General features: G+C 45.8%; 1 long non-coding RNA gene across 1 annotated transcript in view; it reads right to left on the bottom strand.

Moving 5' to 3' along the window:
* Positions 1-8,006: 8,006 nt before the first annotated feature.
* The window catches only part of LOC131506756 (uncharacterized), a 52,806-nt gene continuing 43,030 nt past the window's right edge, over positions 8,007-17,782 (bottom strand). The window contains exon 4 of the long non-coding RNA XR_009259126.1: positions 8,007-8,183. This is a non-coding gene — a long non-coding RNA (uncharacterized LOC131506756). The remainder of the gene's footprint in view (positions 8,184-17,782) is intronic.

The raw sequence follows: 17,782 nt of genomic DNA, 5'->3' as shown, positions 1-17,782 counted from the left end.
ACAACCTGTCTGTAATTTTAAATTTTTTTTTAATTTTTTTAACGTTTTTTGTTTATTTTTGAGACAGAGAGAGAGAGAGACAGAGCATAAACGGGGGAGGGGCAGAGAGAGAGGGAGACACAGAATCGGAAGCAGGCTCCAGGCTCTGAGTCATCAGCCCAGAGCCCGACGCGGGGCTCGAACCCACGGACCGCAAGATCGTGACCTGAGCTGAAGTCCGACGCTTAACCGACTGAGCCACCCAGGCGCCCCTTGTCTGTAATTTTTAAATTGTAACAAAATTTTTTCAAAGTATCCCTATATACCAGCAAGAGGAAATGAAACGTTTTATTTTGAGAGAGTGCGTGAGCACACAAGCACAAGTTGGGGAGAGGGGCAGAGGGAGAAAGAAAGATCTTAAGCAGGCTCCATACTCAGCGCCAAACCCGACCTGGGGCTTGATCCCATGACCCCGGGATCACAACCCACTTGGAAATCAAGAGTCAGACATTCAACCGACTGAGTCACCCAGGAGCCCTGGAAAGGAAATATTTTAAAAGATACCATTTTCAGCCAAGTATCTAAGCCTTATGGGGAGAATTAGAAAACCTTGTTGATAGACTTCAAAGAAGATCTAAACAGAGTTATACTGCATTCATTAACTCTAAGAGTCAATATTATAAAGGTTTAAATACTCCCCAAATTATTTGTAGATTTGGTAATATTTATTTATTTGATGTTTATTTATTTATTTTGAGAGAGAGAGAGAGCAGGGGAGGGGCAGAGAGAGAGGGAGAGAGAATCCCAAGCAGGCTCCACGCTACCACACAGAGGCTGATGCGGGGCTTGAACTCACAAACCATGAGATCACGACCTGAGTCAAAATCAAGAGTCAGTTACTTAACCGACTGAGCCACTCAGGTGCCCCGATTTGGTAACATTTAAATCAAACTTTCAACAAAGATTTTTTTTATTAACAAGCTGATTCTAAAATTTATAGAGAAATGCAAAAAGACAAGATTAAGCAAAACACTCTAGAAGAGGAAGAAAAGATAGGAAGACATTTACCACCAGAGAGTAAGACATCATAAATCTATAGTAAGGAAGGTTGTATAATACCAATGTGGGGACAGACTTCCATGTACGGACATTTAAGAATAGGAGAGAGATGTCATTGCAGATCAATGAGAAATGAAGAAATCTGCCAACAAATGACCAATAAGTATGTGAAAATATGCTCAACATCATTAGCCACCAGGGAAATATAAGTTAAAAAACGAGGTATCACAATAGACTCTAGAACAGTTAATTTTAAAAAGACATACCCTACCAAGTGTTGGCAAGGACACGAGGGAACCAGAACTCTCACAGGCTGCCGGCATGAACAATTTAAAATGGTAAAACCACTTTGGAAAGCTGTTTGGTGGTTTCTTTAATCCATCCTGAATTGTTCCTGTGGCTCCTGTGGTTTTTGTGTATAAAGCTGGTTGATGGTTTGACTTACAAAGTCAAAATTATACCTACTGTATGACCCAGCAATGCCACTCCTACATAATTTATCATATGCCTTGGAAGCTTTGCTAATGATTGCCAAAAACTGGAAACATTCCAAATGCCCATCAATGGAAGAATGGAGAGACTGAGATCTGTTCATACAACGGAATACTACTCGGCAGTAAAAAGGAACAGACCGCTGATAGATCCAACAACACAGGTGAAATGCAAAAGCGTTCTGCTAAGGAAAAGAAACCAGGCACAAAAGAGTATTTTCTAGATGGTTCCTTGATCAAATATCGGGAAGAGATCAGTGATGGGAGAGGGAACTGACTGCAAAGGGGCAACAGAGAATTTTTGGGGGGAACATGCTCTATGTCTTGAGGCGGTGGTGACCACATGACAGTATACAGTTATCAAAAGTCATCCAACTGTAGACTTCAAAAGGGTGAATTCTCTTGCATGTAACTTATACCTCAATAAATCTGATTTTTGACATTTTAACTAAAAAGAAAAACACACGACGAGATCGCCTTAAATACCAACCAGGTTGGCAAAATATTAACTCGGCTGGGGGCGCCTGGGTGGCGCATTCGGTTGAGCGTCCGACTTCAGCCGGGTCACGATCTCGCGGTCTGTGAGTTCGAGCCCCGTGTCAGGCTCTGGGCTGATGGCTCGGAGCCTGGAGTCTGTTTCCAATTCTGTGTGTCTCCCTCTTTCTCTGCCCCTTCCCCGTTCATGCTCTGTCTCTCTCTGTCCCAAAAATAAATTAAAAACGTTGAAAAAAAAATTAAAAAAAAAAAAATATTAACTCGGCTGATATCCTGGCTAGGATGTCAGGAAGTTGCAGCCTGGGTTCTCAGGAAGCAGGCTCTGAGGTGGAGCCTGGTATCGGAGAAGTTCATGAGGGATCAGCCTCTAATAAAGGGACAGGGGAAGAAACAGAAAAAGAAAAGTTGCTAAGCCACAGGCCTGACAGAGCCCCGATGGGGCGCTCTGGAGTGAGCGGTGCTCAGCAGAGTGGTCCCACCCACAGGCATCCTCCCACGCACGGCTGTCCCAAGCTGTCCTGGGAAGGGCGTGTCCCAGCGCAAAGGCGGGTCTGCCGTGGAGCTGGGCAGCACGTCTCCCTGGAAGGAGAGTCCACGCAGCCCATCTTCAGGTGTACCACAGGAACAAGCGCACTCTATTGATGGTGTTGTGACTTAAACAACCATTCTGGACACCATTTTGGTAAAGCTGAAGCTATGCATGCCCTATGATCTAGCATTCTGTCCTTGGTATATATCTTTGCGAAATGCATTACCGTGCGTTCGGAGATAAGGGCACATCACAGCACTCTTTGCCATGGGCCCAAACTGGAAACAACTCAAAAAGTCATTTTGTAAATTACAGTATATTCATGTAGTGAAGTCCTCAATAAATTATTTTATATTAACACATATGTATAGGGGCACCTGGGTGGCTCAGTCGGTTCAGCGTCCATCTTCGGCTCAGGTCATGATCTCGCGGTCTGTGAGTTCGAGCCCCGCGTCGGGCTCTGTGCTGACAGCTCAGATCCTGGAGCCTGCTTCGGATTCTGTGTCTCCCTCTCTCTGCCCCTCCCATGCTCATGCTCTGTCTCTGTCTCTCTCTCTCTCAAAAATAAGGAAACATTTTAAAAAATTTAAAATATATATATATATATATATATATATATATATATGTATAAAATGTTGTCTATCAACAACAATGAACAAGCTATAACAATAAGGTTCACCTGGATGAATCTCACTAACATAATGCTGAGCAAAAAAGAAGTCATGAAAGAATACACACAGTATGCTTTCCTCCATACAAAGATTCCAATTTGGCAAAACTAAACCCTACGTCTTGGAAATGAATATATAAATTGTAGATCTATGGAGTAAAGTAGTGAAATGAGTTTCACAGAAGTCAGGCTAGTGGTTATGCCAGAGGCAGGGAAGGGGGGGGGTGCTCTGATTAGAATAGCACACTAGGGAAAGCCTCTAAAGTTTCATCATCTACGGGTGTTCACTTCATAATTATTCATCATGCTGTACATACATGTTGGAAATGCTTTTCTTCATGCATGTTATATTTCACGACAAAAACAAGGGGAAATGGCACACATAATGGTTAAATGGTTAATGGAAATAAGGTTATAGGAAATAAGAAAAAAAGAGAGGGTTCAGGGGTCATATAATGGTTATCGATCATCTAAAGAGCTGCTCCAGAGGGCCCAGCTAGGAACTTTGAGAGAAAGAATTTTCTAATGATTCAAACGCATGAAATGGGTTGATCTCAACCCGTCTTCCAGCTCTGAGGTCTGAGGGACAAAGAACTAGGCTTTGATAGGGAAGTAGGGGGAGCCAGGAAAAAAACCAACAAAGAAGGAAAGAGCGCATGTTTATTTTTAAAACAACTGTCAGTTGATGGATCCCTGCCCCGTGAGCTAATGTACCTGCCATTTTTCCTTCGAAGGCCCTGCTGCTATTACATAGGCAGAGCGAGCGTTTTAGCTGAACCTGTGCCCCAGGTGGTCCTCCAGACACTCTGTCCTCAGGGAGGCCCAGCGTCTCCTTAGAAGGAGAACAGCACTGGGGCTGCCCGAGGTGGCTCCAGCTACCCTGAGTCCATCTGGACGCACAAGGCCTTGTCTTCCAGACACATCCCCAGGCTCATCACCACCCAGAAGCATGAGAAGCAGAGAGACGGAAGGCAAGGAATACTGGTACCGTTGGTATTGATGATGATGATGAGCTCTGACCATGCGTTCAGCATACATTTTCTCGTTTAAATAATCAAGCTCTGTTTATGCCTTCCACCCACACTGCCGAATTCACTGTGACTCGTAGATTACTCCCCCACTGTGTGCCACAGCAATCAGGAATGTCCAGCAGAAGGTGAGCACGCTTTGGTTAGACACCCTTCAGGATGCAGGTGCGGGGAGGGGCAACTGGTCCTCATTCTGGGAGGAGTAGCGCCCTGTCTCTCACTGGTGAGTCTCCTCATCTCCTTCGGTGCTCCCTAACCTTCCCCACTGCCCACCGTAGAATGACTGACATTAACACAGCACTTCCTGTAGGGGAGATACAGAACTAGAAGCTTCTCGTGTGTATTTCACGTATCCATGTTTCACTGGTGAGCAAACCAAAGCTCAGGGTCCTTGAATAACCCCGCAAGGTCACGCAGCTTGTGCAGAGCAGGGGAGAATTCAAAAGACCTCCTGGCCCCAGTGCTTTACTATATACTGACTTCCCCTCCAACCTGCCACTTCTGCCCCCACCCCCACGGGGCAGACCACCTACCATTTTCTCAAGCAAAGGCCCAGCTGACTTTCCAGGTCACGTTCTTTCTTGTCTTGCCTATTAATGGGCATCACCCTACCTGACTCCTTTAACAAAGCCAAGGCGTTTTCTCCACCCTGCCGCATAACAAATATTTCTGCCATCTCTCCCTACTCCCTTTTCTGCTTAAGTTTTTGTGAAATTCTGGACAGACCATGAGTCTCTTTTCCACAAAGGCTCATTCCGTATTTGCTTAGGGAGCAGCAGACAGAGCAGACGAGGGCGGGGGGGGGGGGGGGGGGGGTAAGGGGCTACAGGTGTTTCGGGCCCATACTGGTCACAGAGAGCGACACCCATAAAAAACTCGACGAGTCTGACGCCGTGGGAGAAAACTAGTTTCGAGAGCGCGCATGCGCGTGTTTACAGCTGCTAGGGCCCGCCCGGTGTGCCTGGGTCAGCGGGGCAAGCTCGCCGCAGGCATCGTCGTGCCCGGGGACCTAACGGGCCCCACCCCCCGGGGCCTCCCACCCAAAGCACAGGTGCATATTCGCGGAGACTGCCACAACCCCCGATCGGGTCCTGAATCACGCGTGACTCACTTGTCAGCCGATTTCTCTGCAGAAAGCTCTTAGCAGTTAATTTCTGGCTAATTTATTATCCTTCAGCTTAGCCCTACAGCGCCATTAGCTAGGAGCCTGACACGACTGAGTGAAATATTGTCTAATTTATTATCTTATTACTCCTCTGGAACAGGATCAATTAATTACCCATTAAAGTATTTCAGCTGCGGAGATTTATTAGGGGCCCTCTGCATTTTAACAGATGATTAGTTATACATGTTTGTTTGCTTGAAGAGCAGAGACTAGCAAATGAATAGAGGCTATGGAGGAGAGAGAGGGGAGCCGGAGCCGTGCAGCAAGAGGCAGTTAATGGATCTCCTCTGACTCCGTGAAAATGGAGCAGTCAATGACAAGAATTATCGACTCATTCACTTGCGGTTTTGAGATAACCATATGTACAGCGGAAGGGGCGGAGGGGGAGAAAAACCCTCACTCAACTGCTTTTTCCATTCAATAAATTCGCTTCAGAATATATTGGATTGGGGTTTGATGGCTATTTCGTGTTTTGCAGAGTGCTGACACTGGTATGATTCAGTAATTATTGTTTCTTTTAAGTTATTGCTGTAATTTTGCTCTCTAAGATCCCAATCAATTTCTGCCTCTCAAGGGCACGCTTGAAAAGCGATATTTGAAAACAGCCCTCTGATAGATTGTGCTGCTACACAGTGGCTGAGACAAATAGCCTAATCTGGCACAAATTAGCTTGGCTTCCACAGATAGTTTTATACAGCGATGTAAATTATATTGTCAGGCCCAGTCACTTTCCTGCTTAGAGTGCAGCTAACAAGGAACCATGGAGACATTATTGGTGCTGCCGTGCACTCCCTGGGATGCTGCAAAGCCATTTGTAAGGGGAGAGAGAGAGAGAGAGAGAGAGAGAGAGAGCAGGGGCGAGAGAGAGACTTGGGGTTACAAAAGCAAGGTAGTCAAGCAGAAGCGAGCTAGAACAAGCAGGCGTGGAGGAAGCCCAGAGTCCTCTTGATTGGGGCTGAACTAAACCCCTGGAAGAGGAGGCTCCTGAGTGTGAGATGGGCTGGCCCACTCCGTGGCAGAGACGGGGAGGGAGTGAAACGCTCTGTCTGGAGGGCTGCAAGCAAGAGACGCAGGGCTCTGTTGGAAGCAGCACCGAGAGGAGGCAACCGGAACCCCATCCTCCTCTCCGCCTGGAGAAATGGTTTGCGCTGGCCTGGGCTGGGGGAGGGCCCTGCGATGTGCTGAGCAGAGCAGGAGAGAAATGCGCCGAGCGGAAGGAAGCAGGGCCCGGCCCCGCACTGGCCACCCAGGAAGGCAAGGCAGAGTGAACCGACCAGCCCGCCGGATGGAGGGGGCAGGCCCCAGGCCCAGTGAGCGCCCAGTGGGGCTCCATGCTCCGTATCCTGTGGCAGGTGGAAGTTTGCTCTGCTGGGAACGAAGCCTGCCTCAAAAGCATTGTTCCTGTGCCAGCGTGGCGAGCCTCCTGACCTTTGCCTTCTCTGCCTGGCTGTCAGGATCCTCTGGGACCTGGGGCCACTCGCCTTGGCCACCACAACCCGACGCTGCTCATCGCCACCCAGTCAGATCCGGCCCCTTCACCATCCTCAACAGTCAGCTCCTCCTTCCCCTTCTCTCGCTCCCATCCAGCGCCCTGTCTTCTTGCGCCAGGGACACCCCCACTTCTCCAGGCCCCTTCACAGCCCCTCCAAGGAGATTCTACCACAGGGCCTGGCAGTGGAATGCTGCCTTCCTGCCTGCATTTGGCATCTGTGGAATCAAAGGCTCACTTTAGGTGCTGGGATAGAAACAGGCCCAGCCCCAAGGGCAGTAACCAACCGCTAACCTAACTTGTCCTGGGACAAGTCCCCAGGCCCAGGGACCCTGGAACCCACTCTGGAGTGTGTCAGGAGCTTAGGCGAGAGGAAGGCCCTGTGGGGGGCTGACCAGGGTTGTGCCAGAGTCTGGGTAGACAGCGGTGAGTATGGAAACACCACATTCACCTGCCTTGGCCTGGGTGGGCCCCAGGGGAGCCCCCCTACCGATGCAATCAGCAGGTTTGGGTCTTGGGGACCACACCATACAGTCTTCCACCGCTCCAGTTCCAAGCCTGCGCCAACATCATGGTCAAAGGCCATCCTTGGCAAGTGACTGGACATACATTTCTCAGAGATAAGCAATGAGGAGGACACTTAACTGACAGCCTTCTGAGGGGAAACAGCTTCCCCACACATGTCTTGAGCCTCTTTGTCTGATAATGACCCGAGAGCATTTGCTGCTTGAAAGAAAGCGTTTGCTCTGAGTTTCATTTCATCTTTCCTGCCCGCCTCACTGCCATCCAATCCTTCTGAGCTGCTCTCGGCCAGATGTCTGCCCATTCCTGCTTAGAACTTACCTACCCCTCAGTGACTCCAGGAGGGAGGCCGCTATTCCTGTTGGGTTTATTTGGAAAATGAGAGTCACATGCACAGATGACAAAAATACAACATAAGCAAGAATGGTGTTGACTCTCCATCCAATCTGATGAAAATATTGTTGTCAAGCAGAAGGGCGCTTGTATTTCTTTAACCCTACCGCGTGACAGATAACGCTTTATGTAGCTCACGCTGTCTAAATTAATTAAGGTAAGGCTGTAAAAATAAACTCCAAGATGTATGAGCTCTCCAACACAATAGAAGTTTATTTCCCACTTAGCCTAGTCTAAAATAGCATCCCTAACAAGAGGGGTGGTGCTCCTCCAAGCAGTGAGTGGGGGCCCTGCATGGGTCCATCTTGTGGCTTTCGTCTTCAACAGGGGGCTCCCAAGCTCGCTGTGTATTCCGCATCAAGTCTGAAAGGGAAAAAACATGGCGGTGTGTCCATGGGAGGGTCCTAATGGGCCAGGCCTGGAAGCAGCCTGCATCACTTCCAAGGGGTGTGCAATAAACGTCTAGTAGATGGATGCCTGTGTCAGCGAGGAAATGAATGCATTCCCCATCTTCCCAGCAAGAACTAGTAAAAAAGATGAGTTTCAGGCAGAAAGGGGAAAAAGAAAACTAGGTCTCTTCTATTTCTCTGTTGGTATTTGAGCCATGACTTACCGTATTAACATTTTTGTGTTTTCTCTAGCAATTATAATGCACCAGAATCTCAACTTTCCACAATCGTTGCATCTTTTCATGCAAAATGCAAAAACTTTGTGACTGGATAGGTCAGTCTACCATCTCACCCCATCTTTTATGCCATATCTTTTCCATCTTTATGTGTGACGAAACCCACAAGACAATGTTAGAACATACGCTTTAAATGTCATGTGTATTTTAGAGAAATTAAGAAATGAAAAATCACATTTTTTATTTGCTCCAGACATTTACCATTTTTTTGGTGTTCTTCACTCCTTCATGAAGATCTGCTTTTCCATTTGGTATCATTTCATTGAAATCTAAAGACCTTCTCTAGCATTTGTTGTAGTGCGGACCCACTGGCAATGAACTCACTTGGCTTTTTTTAGCTAAAAATGTTTTTATTTTGCCTTCGTTCTTACAAGATCTTTTGACTGGATATAAATTTTGGGTGGACAGAGTTTTTGTTTCTTTTTTTTTTTTTTTAATCACTTTAAAGACGGTCTCCCAGTATTTTCTTACCTTCATCAAATCATTGCCTTCCTAGATATAATGTGCCCTTTTGCTCTGACTGCTCTCAAGAGTTTTGCTTTCTCCTCTGGTTTTTCATAATTTGCCTATGATGTGCCAAGGTCTTCTCCACATTTGTCCCATTTGGGGTTTGCTAAGATTTTTGAATGTGTAAATTTGTCTTTCATCATATTTGGGAAATACTTTTTTCATTATTTCTTCACATTATTTCTTTCTATTCTTTTTGTTTGTTGTTGTTGTTTTCCTTTCCATTCTTTCTTAAGAATGGACAATTCATGCGGCACCCAGGTGGTTCAGTTGGTTGAGTCTCCAACTCTTGATTTTGGCTCAGGTCTTGATCTCAGGGTCGTGGGATCAAACCCTGTGTCGGGTTCTGCACTGAGCATGGAGCCTGCTTAAGATTCTCTCTCTCTGTCCCTCTGCCCCTCTCCCCACCTGCACTCTTTCTCTAGAAAGAAAGAAAGAAAGAAAGAAAGAAAGAAAGAAAGAAAGAAAGAAAGAAAGAAAGAAAGAAAGAAAGAGAGAAAGATTTATATTGACCTACCTTCAAGTTCACAGACTCTTTCTCCATCATCTCTGTTCTGCTTTTAAGTCCACCCAGTGAATTTTTACTTCAAATATTTTATTTTCAACTTCTGCTGGGTCCTTTTAACAGTTTCTATTTCTCCACCAAGGTTATATATTTTTTCATTTGTTTCAGGCATATTTTCTCATGTGTTAATGAATATAGTAATAATAACTAATTTAAAGTCCTTTTTCTGCTAATTCCAACATTTGGGTCAAGAAAGGATCAGTCTTAGGATGCCTGGGTGGCTCAGTCAGTTAAGCATCCAACTTCGGCTCAGGTCATGATCTTGCAATTCATGAGTTCGAGCCCTGTGTCAGGCTCTGTGCTGACAGCTCAGAGCCTGGAGCCTCCTTCGGATTCTGTGTCTCCCTCTCTCTCTGCCCCTCCCCTGCTCACAATCTGTCTCTCTCTCTCAAAAATAAATAAACCTTAATTCAAAAAAAAAAAAAAGATGGAATCTGTCTTCACTGATTGTGTTTTCTCTTGAAAACAAGTCACATTTTTCTAGCTCTTTCTGTACTAAGTAGTTTTGGATTATATTCTGGACATTGTGAATGTTGTGTTGTGGGTACTCTGAATTCTGTTACATTCTGCTGAAGAGTGTTAAGTTGTTAGTGTTGCAGTTGTTGTTGTTATAACAATAATTAAGGCACCTAGATTGGTTGGGTTGAAATTGTCAGTTCTGTCTTGTGGATGGCAGCTCAAATCTCAGTCCAATTCTATTTTTAGCTGAGCTGCTTGGATTCTACCCCATGCATGCTGGAACCTGAGATTTGGGTGCAGTTTATATTTAGCAGCCATAGTTGCCCAAAACTTTGTCATCTGCTCCCTTAGGCCAGGAAAATTGCAGGTTTCCTAGAGGAGTTTTAGCTGCCCCCACGTGGGATAGACTGCAGCTACGGGCCATAATGAATGGAAGGCTTACCACACACTATTCCTTTCTCCCAGGTATCAATGGTGCCTTCAGGTGGCTGTTTCTTGAGTTTTGTCCAGAGTTTACAGTTACTGTCTGTTTGGAGGGGATTCATCCAATCAGCACTTAACTTGGCCATGCCGGAAGTAGAGCCATCCCAATGTATTTGGGGGTGGGAGGAAGCCAGATGTTCTAACAAGACCACCCTTCTTAGTTCCTGGTCATACTGCATTTCATAAAACTTTCACCTAACTTTCAAAGGTGAAAGAGGTGTTGTGGCAGGAGTGTGGAAGGAACAGAATCCAACTAAAAATTCAGACATGACTGGATCTTTAACGTGCATCATTACACGTGTCTTTAACACATCAACAAGCATTTCCTGGGCGTCTGCTATATGCCAAACAGGGAATTTTCAACCAGAGCTCTTAGCGGATAGGGTACATCAAAGCTCCTCCAACCCTGATTAATGTGAATATATAGGTTGTCCTGTACCACGTGAGGCATAATGAACAATGGTCACTATTCTAAGTGTCAAATGTGTGCCATGCACTGGCTCTAACCATCACAAGAACCCTGCAATTTTGTCATCTTTATTTTACATGAGCAGTGCTGTGGGGTGGAAAATGATCAGGTGTCAAAGTTAGATAAGCCTAGGCTTTGATCTTAACTTTGACACTAACTAAATGACCACAGCCTAAGGCCAATTGCTGGACATCTGCAAGCTTCAGTTAACTTACCTATAAACACTCAAAGTTGTCATAATGATGAGAAATAACGAGAATAGAACAACTAATACAGAACCTGGCTCATCGAGCTACCATTCTTTTTATAGACAAGAATACTTAAGATTAGGTAGTTTACATAACTGGCTCACAAATAGGAAGTTGTCTTGCCATCTAGAAAATGCCATAACTGGGTTTCAACCTCATGTCTGTGTACTTCCTTTATAGCTATAAGCTGCATTATCTCCATAATAATATCGCCATCAATTATGGAGTACCTATTGTGTCCAAGAACTATACTAGGTGCTTACCATATGTAGAGACAGCCCTGAAACTAACCAAAAGATAAGAAAAAATAAGACCCTCTGATCAGGTAATTTTTCCCCTTATGGAATCATGAAAATTATGATGATATTTCTTTATGATATCATGGTCTTTAAGATATTTCTCACTAACCCAGAGTTAAGGTCTTCCCTTGGGGGAAGCACCTTCCCTTGATGGAGTTGCTGTCTACCCCAAATGGTAAGAGAAAGATAAAATGGCTGTTCTCCTGGAGAAGCAGAGGTCCTACAAATGGCCACCCGGGAACGCTTTCATTCGAGAATACATTTAAATGGCTCAGAGGGGTGGGGAAAGAATGAAGTTTGGACAGAGGAATATTTCAGGCCCCCTCAAGCCACTGACACAGTCAACAGCCCTCTGCTCCTTTCTGTGCATCGGAGAGTCAAGCTGGCTATTATTGACTCATTTCATATCTTGCATTTCAATCAAATTCAGAGCTACAAGAAAATTGCCTTTGTCAAGCCGTCATTAGTGGGTTCAAGATTCTTGACGAGTATACACACAGACCTTCCGCACCCACATAGTTATTTAAAGCGATCACTGAATTCACTTAAAAGCAATTAGCTAGTGGGTTGGCCAGATTCCACTTCTCTCCTATATAGCAAGACACGTTTTATCATTTCTGTTCAGTATCCCACATCATTGACTTACAGGTTGGTGTTGAATGTTAGTCACATTGTCAGGCCTACTGGTATATCTATTCATGTATTTATCTGTTCAACAAACAATTCTCCAATGCCTGCCTGTGTTGGACACAGAAACTAGAGATGTGCACAGTTGTGTTTTACGATCTCTGTCACAGCCTGATACAGTAGACAGTGTCCTGGCTCTGAAGCCAGAGTCCGGACTCCAGCTCTGTCTCCTTTCTTCACCAAATGAAAGACCTCAGCTAAGTCATTTAACTTCATGGAATCTCAATTTCCACACACCTGTAAAGAGGGAATAATTTGCTCGACATCTCTGACTAACGAGGTCTTGCGAGGTTCCAACAAAATCATATAAACAAAAGCATCAGCGTTGTACAACAGTATATAAGTATAAGCTATCATTCTAATTAAATATCACATGTCATTTATATTTATTGCTATATGTTTTCTTCACTATATGTTCCTAATAATTTTCATGAGCAGAGCTATTGCTATTATTATAATAGGCAAGCACTACACATTATACAAAAGCTTTGCATAGAGCAACCGAGGGTGAGGGGTAAAGGAATTTTTCGAAGATAGTATATCTTAGCCATTGTTTTCTCCATCAAATAAAGAAGACAACCCAGCCTCTTGGAGCTTACAATATAGTCACAAGTACAGATACTGACGATTTAATTATTGGTTTGATTAGTGTTGGTAAAGAAGAATTAACAGGGGCCATAGGAGCATAGAACAAGGGGAGGGCCCTAGCAGAAAGGAGGAGGGCCCCCCTGAGAAAATAATCCCAAAGTTGAGCTCTGTAGGATATGCAGTAGTTAACCGAGCAGGGAGGGAAACAGAACGAGTGCTCCAACAATGAGAGAGGTATGTTTGAAAGACCGGAACCGAGGGATAGCAAAGCTGGATTTAGGTGTCGGAAAAAACCCGCTGTGCCAGGACCGAAGAGAACCAAGCTCAGAGAGGCATGAGATCAGCCTGGTGACTCAGGCAGAGGTCACATCATGCACTGTCTTCTAGGGCGCATTACAAATTTGGGTTCACGAAAAGCCATGGAAGGATTTTAAGCAGGAGTGATCTTATCATATTTTCCTTTTTACGAAGTAACTTCGACAGTGGAACGGGACATTGATCTGAAGGGGCAGGAGTAAGTGTAGGAAGACCAGGGAAGGACCTATTGCAGTGATCCAAGAAAGAGATCATGGTACCTTGTACTCAGCTGGTGGCGGTGGGATAGAGAAGTGTCTATATCTAAAATATGTAAGAGGTATAAATAGCGAGAGTTCGAGAAATACTGATGTGTAGCAGTGAGAGAAAGACAGAACTCGAGAATGATCCCAGGTTTCTGGTTGGAGCGACCGGGTATGACAATGACACTCGCCCAGAAAGTAACTGTAGGAGGAGCAGGATGGAGAGGAAAGATAGTGAGCTGCGTTTTAGGAAATATGAACTGTGAGGGGCCTGTGTCAGCCAATCGTCCTCCCAGACTTCATTCTGGGGAAGCTGGGGCGGGGGGGGGGGGGGGCGAAAGGAAAGCGCCAAGAACCTCCATCTGACAGTTGGATAAAACTTGTCCTTGTGCCTTAGGTCATTTTAATAAATGTGCTTGATTTCTCATCATTCTATGGGGGGTGATGAAAGTCCAGGATCTTCCATTTTTCACTTTCACAACAGAGGGTCCTGGGTCTCGCCTGATGCAAGGCTCAGGTGGTCCCATGCTCCCCAGCTTAGCCTGTGACGAGGTGTGGTCCTGTGGGTTGGGCGTGTAAGTGCCATGTATGACTACGGGCTCACTTTCTGAAAACGGAGCTGGTTGCCCTCAGCTTCCTCTTCCCCCTTTGTGCATGTGCTAGAACATGGTGCTTTGGAGATATCTGTCACTCTGTGGAAGAGGACAGTGCCCCAGATGGTGGAGTAACAAGATAGAAAAAAAAAACTAAATCCCTGGGCAACTTCATGAAACAGACCTACTTGCCCTCCCCGGAATGCCCAGAAACTCTGGACTCTGGTGTGAAGCACAAATAAACTGCAGTCTTATTTGAGCCACCGTATTTTGTATTCTCTTTGTTACAGCAAAGTAGCCAAGTGGAACTGCTTGGTAAAAAAGGTGGATAGAGGGTCTCAGGAGAGCCAGAAAGTCTTCAGAACATAAGAGGCTATCGAAGCTGTGGCGAAGAGATAAATAGTCTTGGCAAGAAAGGCAATCAGGTGAGAAAGCAGAGACGTGGGCAAAACCCTAAGGACTCCAACGGAAGAGGCAGGTGCTAAAACCCCAGCTGACGAAGCAACCTGAGAAGTGACCAGAAAGGCGAACGGACTCCAGGAGAATGGGGTGCTCCGGAAGAGAGTGGTCAGTGCTGGGAGGGAGCACACAGATTAGCATCTATTTGAGTTCATGGCTTGGAGCTCACTGGTGACTTGGGGAGAAGCTCTGAGGGCATGGAAGAGAGCAGAAGCCATGCCCAAGTAAACTGAGAGGGAACAGAAGCGATGCGTATAGCATAGTTGTTCAGGAAGTGGGGCTGAAAAGGGCAGGGACGAGATAGCTAATCCAGAGATTATGGCAGGGGCAGCATTTTTTAAAGTGGAAGAGATTTGGGGGCGCCTGGGTGGCTCAGTTGGTCGGCCGTCCGACTTCGGCTCAGGTCATGATCTCACAGCTCATGAGTTCGAGCCCCGCGTCGGGCTCTGTACTGACAGCTTGGACCCTGGACCCTGCTTCGGATTTGGTGTCTCTGTCTCTCTCTGCCCCTCCCCTGCTCACGCTCTTAGTCTCTCAGGAGTAGAAGTCATAGTACTACGTCACAAGAAGGTGAGAAATAATGGGATGATTTAGGGCAATGTGATGGAATTGGCCACAGAGAGAAGGAAAAGACATGGGCCCTATTTTACGAGAAGGGAAGCATTTTGCAACCACACATCTGCTCTGCTAAACTGGGTCCAGGTTCACAACCGCCTTTCTGTCATCACATTAGACAACCAATTACCAAATCAGTCAAGTGGGACTAATAAAGAGTTTTGGAGTAAACATTTATAATAATGGTCTAGTTTTTGCAGAGTTTTGAAGCCAACCTAATTAGTGGACACCGGATGCCGAAGCCGTCTACATTTTATTATGTGTGTTAATATGTGCGTACAAAATACAGGCAAATCCCAATTAGAAAGTTAGAATAAGAGCTTCTTGAAGGCAGGAATTTTATACCATTTTTGGTTTGAGTCCCCAGCACTTAATGGATGCTCAGTAAATATTTCAAGGATTCGGTTAAAACGGGGTTTCACAAAACAATCATACTTCTTTACCAAAGAATTTGCCGCTAGGTACTTTCAAATTAGCCAGTAGCCGTGTTGCATTTAACCTTTGAACGAAAACTCACATTCGAATTTTGGCTATAAATGCCGCTAGCATTCTGAATTATTACCACAGAATCTAGCCACCCCAGTAGTTCAGGGACATATCTATGAAGTAAAATCGAGAACCCAAACCCTCTGAAGTCGGGGAAAAGAGGGTATAGAGAGCCATTGGAGAAGAGAGCAGCAGCAGAAAAATTTCTGAAATTTCAAAAGCGGAGAGGTCGTGAGTGGGGAGAGGGAAATACAAAGGACCCTCACCTGACTAGCCAGTTGGATACACTTTGTCTTTGTGCCTCGGGTCTTTTTAATTGATTTACTTAATATCTTATCATTCTACCATGGGTTGACAAAGTCCAGGGCCTACCTCTTTATCTCGCCCCTGAGGTGAGTGTCTCCTTGAGGCCGAGAAGTGATTACAGGAAGGAAATACGCAGCTCTCCGGCGCCAGTTTTTACCGGAGCTCTAAAACTCACCCTACCATGTCCTTGGTTTCTGAATTATTAGTCTACTCGCCCTCTTTGCCCCCTGTCAGAAGATGTAACTAAGACACACTGACAGTTCCTGGAGAGCTGTGTTCGTCTCTTCCGGGTCACTGCAGGTCGCCCTCAAGAACACAGCTCAGCTCGGACGATTTGGTTGATGGGAACCCCCCGCCTTCCGTCTTTATCTGCCTTCGGGAACAGAACAGAGAAGGGACTGGGGGCACTAGAAACGGCACTTCCAGAGAGAGACGAGCCAGGGCCACCCCTCCATTTGTGGGTGAGAAGGATTGCCCGAGACAGGGAAGCAATTGGCCCGAGGTCGTGCAGCCACGGGGAGCGGCAGGCCGGGACTAGGGTTCCGATCTCCTGGCTCCTGGCCCCAGATTTCCCTGAGAGACCCCCAGATTAAGACCTTCTCCCCTTTGCAAACATTGACTCCCAACCATGTCTATCTTTTTTTACACCGGTCAGGAAAGAGAAGGATATAGGCATCTCTGTCCATATGCTCTATTTTTTTCCTGAGAAATCATCTGGGGCAAGATCTGTTATTGGGTGGCATATGTTTTCCATTTTACAGCCTATTGTTTTATGCAAAAACACCTAAGAGGTCACAGAGACTCAAATACTCCCCTTGGCGTGCCGCCTTCCTTCTGAGCATCTTCATAGCCCTTGCACCGCGCCCCCTCCTAAAACTATCATTCCCCAGTATCTAATCTACCTGGGCTCCCTACTCCGTTTTGTAAATCCGTCCTCCCAAAGCGAGGCATTCGGCCTCCAAAGGCCACCCAGCCCACAGCCATGCCTTAGAGATGGCCAGGGAGCAAAGACAATCCTCAGGAGGAAGAGCCACACCTCCAGGACCCTTTTATGTCTTCCAGGCATTTGCACACAGATATTTATACATGCATCCGCATGCACACACATGCAAACACACACACAGACATGTGGCCACCGCATGAGCCAAAATGGGGAAGAAAAAAAAGGCCCACGCAGGAAAGGAGAAAATGTCCCCTTTATATCTGCAGGCTGCCTCCAGCAAAAGCATTCCTAAATACGATAGGTTAAATATATTGCTGCCATTACACTCTACAAGAAACACATTCCATAAAAACGAAGGTGCTGTAAATTATACAAATATGATGCTAACAAGCCAGGAAACGCGCCGCTAATGAGGTCAGCTCCAGAACTCCCGCAGCGTTGCAAATCAGGTGCCAATCCTGCATGTGAGGTACAAGAACGGCTTTGGGTCAGCATTTTCCAAGTGCGTTTGTAACCTGCTGTTTGGTGTATGGTTGCACAGGTAGATAAAAAGCCTCCACTTCTCCCCCCCACGGCAACCCCCCCCCAACTTTGTTTATGTGTCAAATATCCAAGCCAGCCGAAGAGCACGCTCCGCATTAATGTACCTGACGATTATGCCTATTGTTCTCCTGCTCGGAGTAGAGAATTAGTCACTCGGATGTGTAAATATTGGTTACAGTTTTGAAGCATGCAAGCTTTGTGTTTCTATCAGCCCCATTCCTGGAGGAATTATGCATGCTGTTGGCACCGGGTTTTGTACACACTGTATTTGCTAAAGCTCTAAAAATCAAATAAACATGTTCTCGGCTCCTGAATTATTAGTCCATTCACCATCTTTCCCCGTTAGGGGGGGAAACAATAAACACGCCGAAATGTGGCATTTAGGAACTGCAACAAGATTTCTGCTTGGCATTTACAAGTTGGAGAACAATCGAAACACCCTTCCTATGCCTTTGTCACAAGGCCTCCGG

The sequence above is a fragment of the Neofelis nebulosa genome, chromosome 3 (assembly GCF_028018385.1).
Source record: "Neofelis nebulosa isolate mNeoNeb1 chromosome 3, mNeoNeb1.pri, whole genome shotgun sequence".
In the NCBI taxonomy this organism is placed as follows: Eukaryota; Metazoa; Chordata; class Mammalia; order Carnivora; family Felidae; genus Neofelis; species Neofelis nebulosa.
Note: the sequence above shows the minus strand (reverse complement) of the source record. Positions and strands in the feature narration are given on the sequence as shown.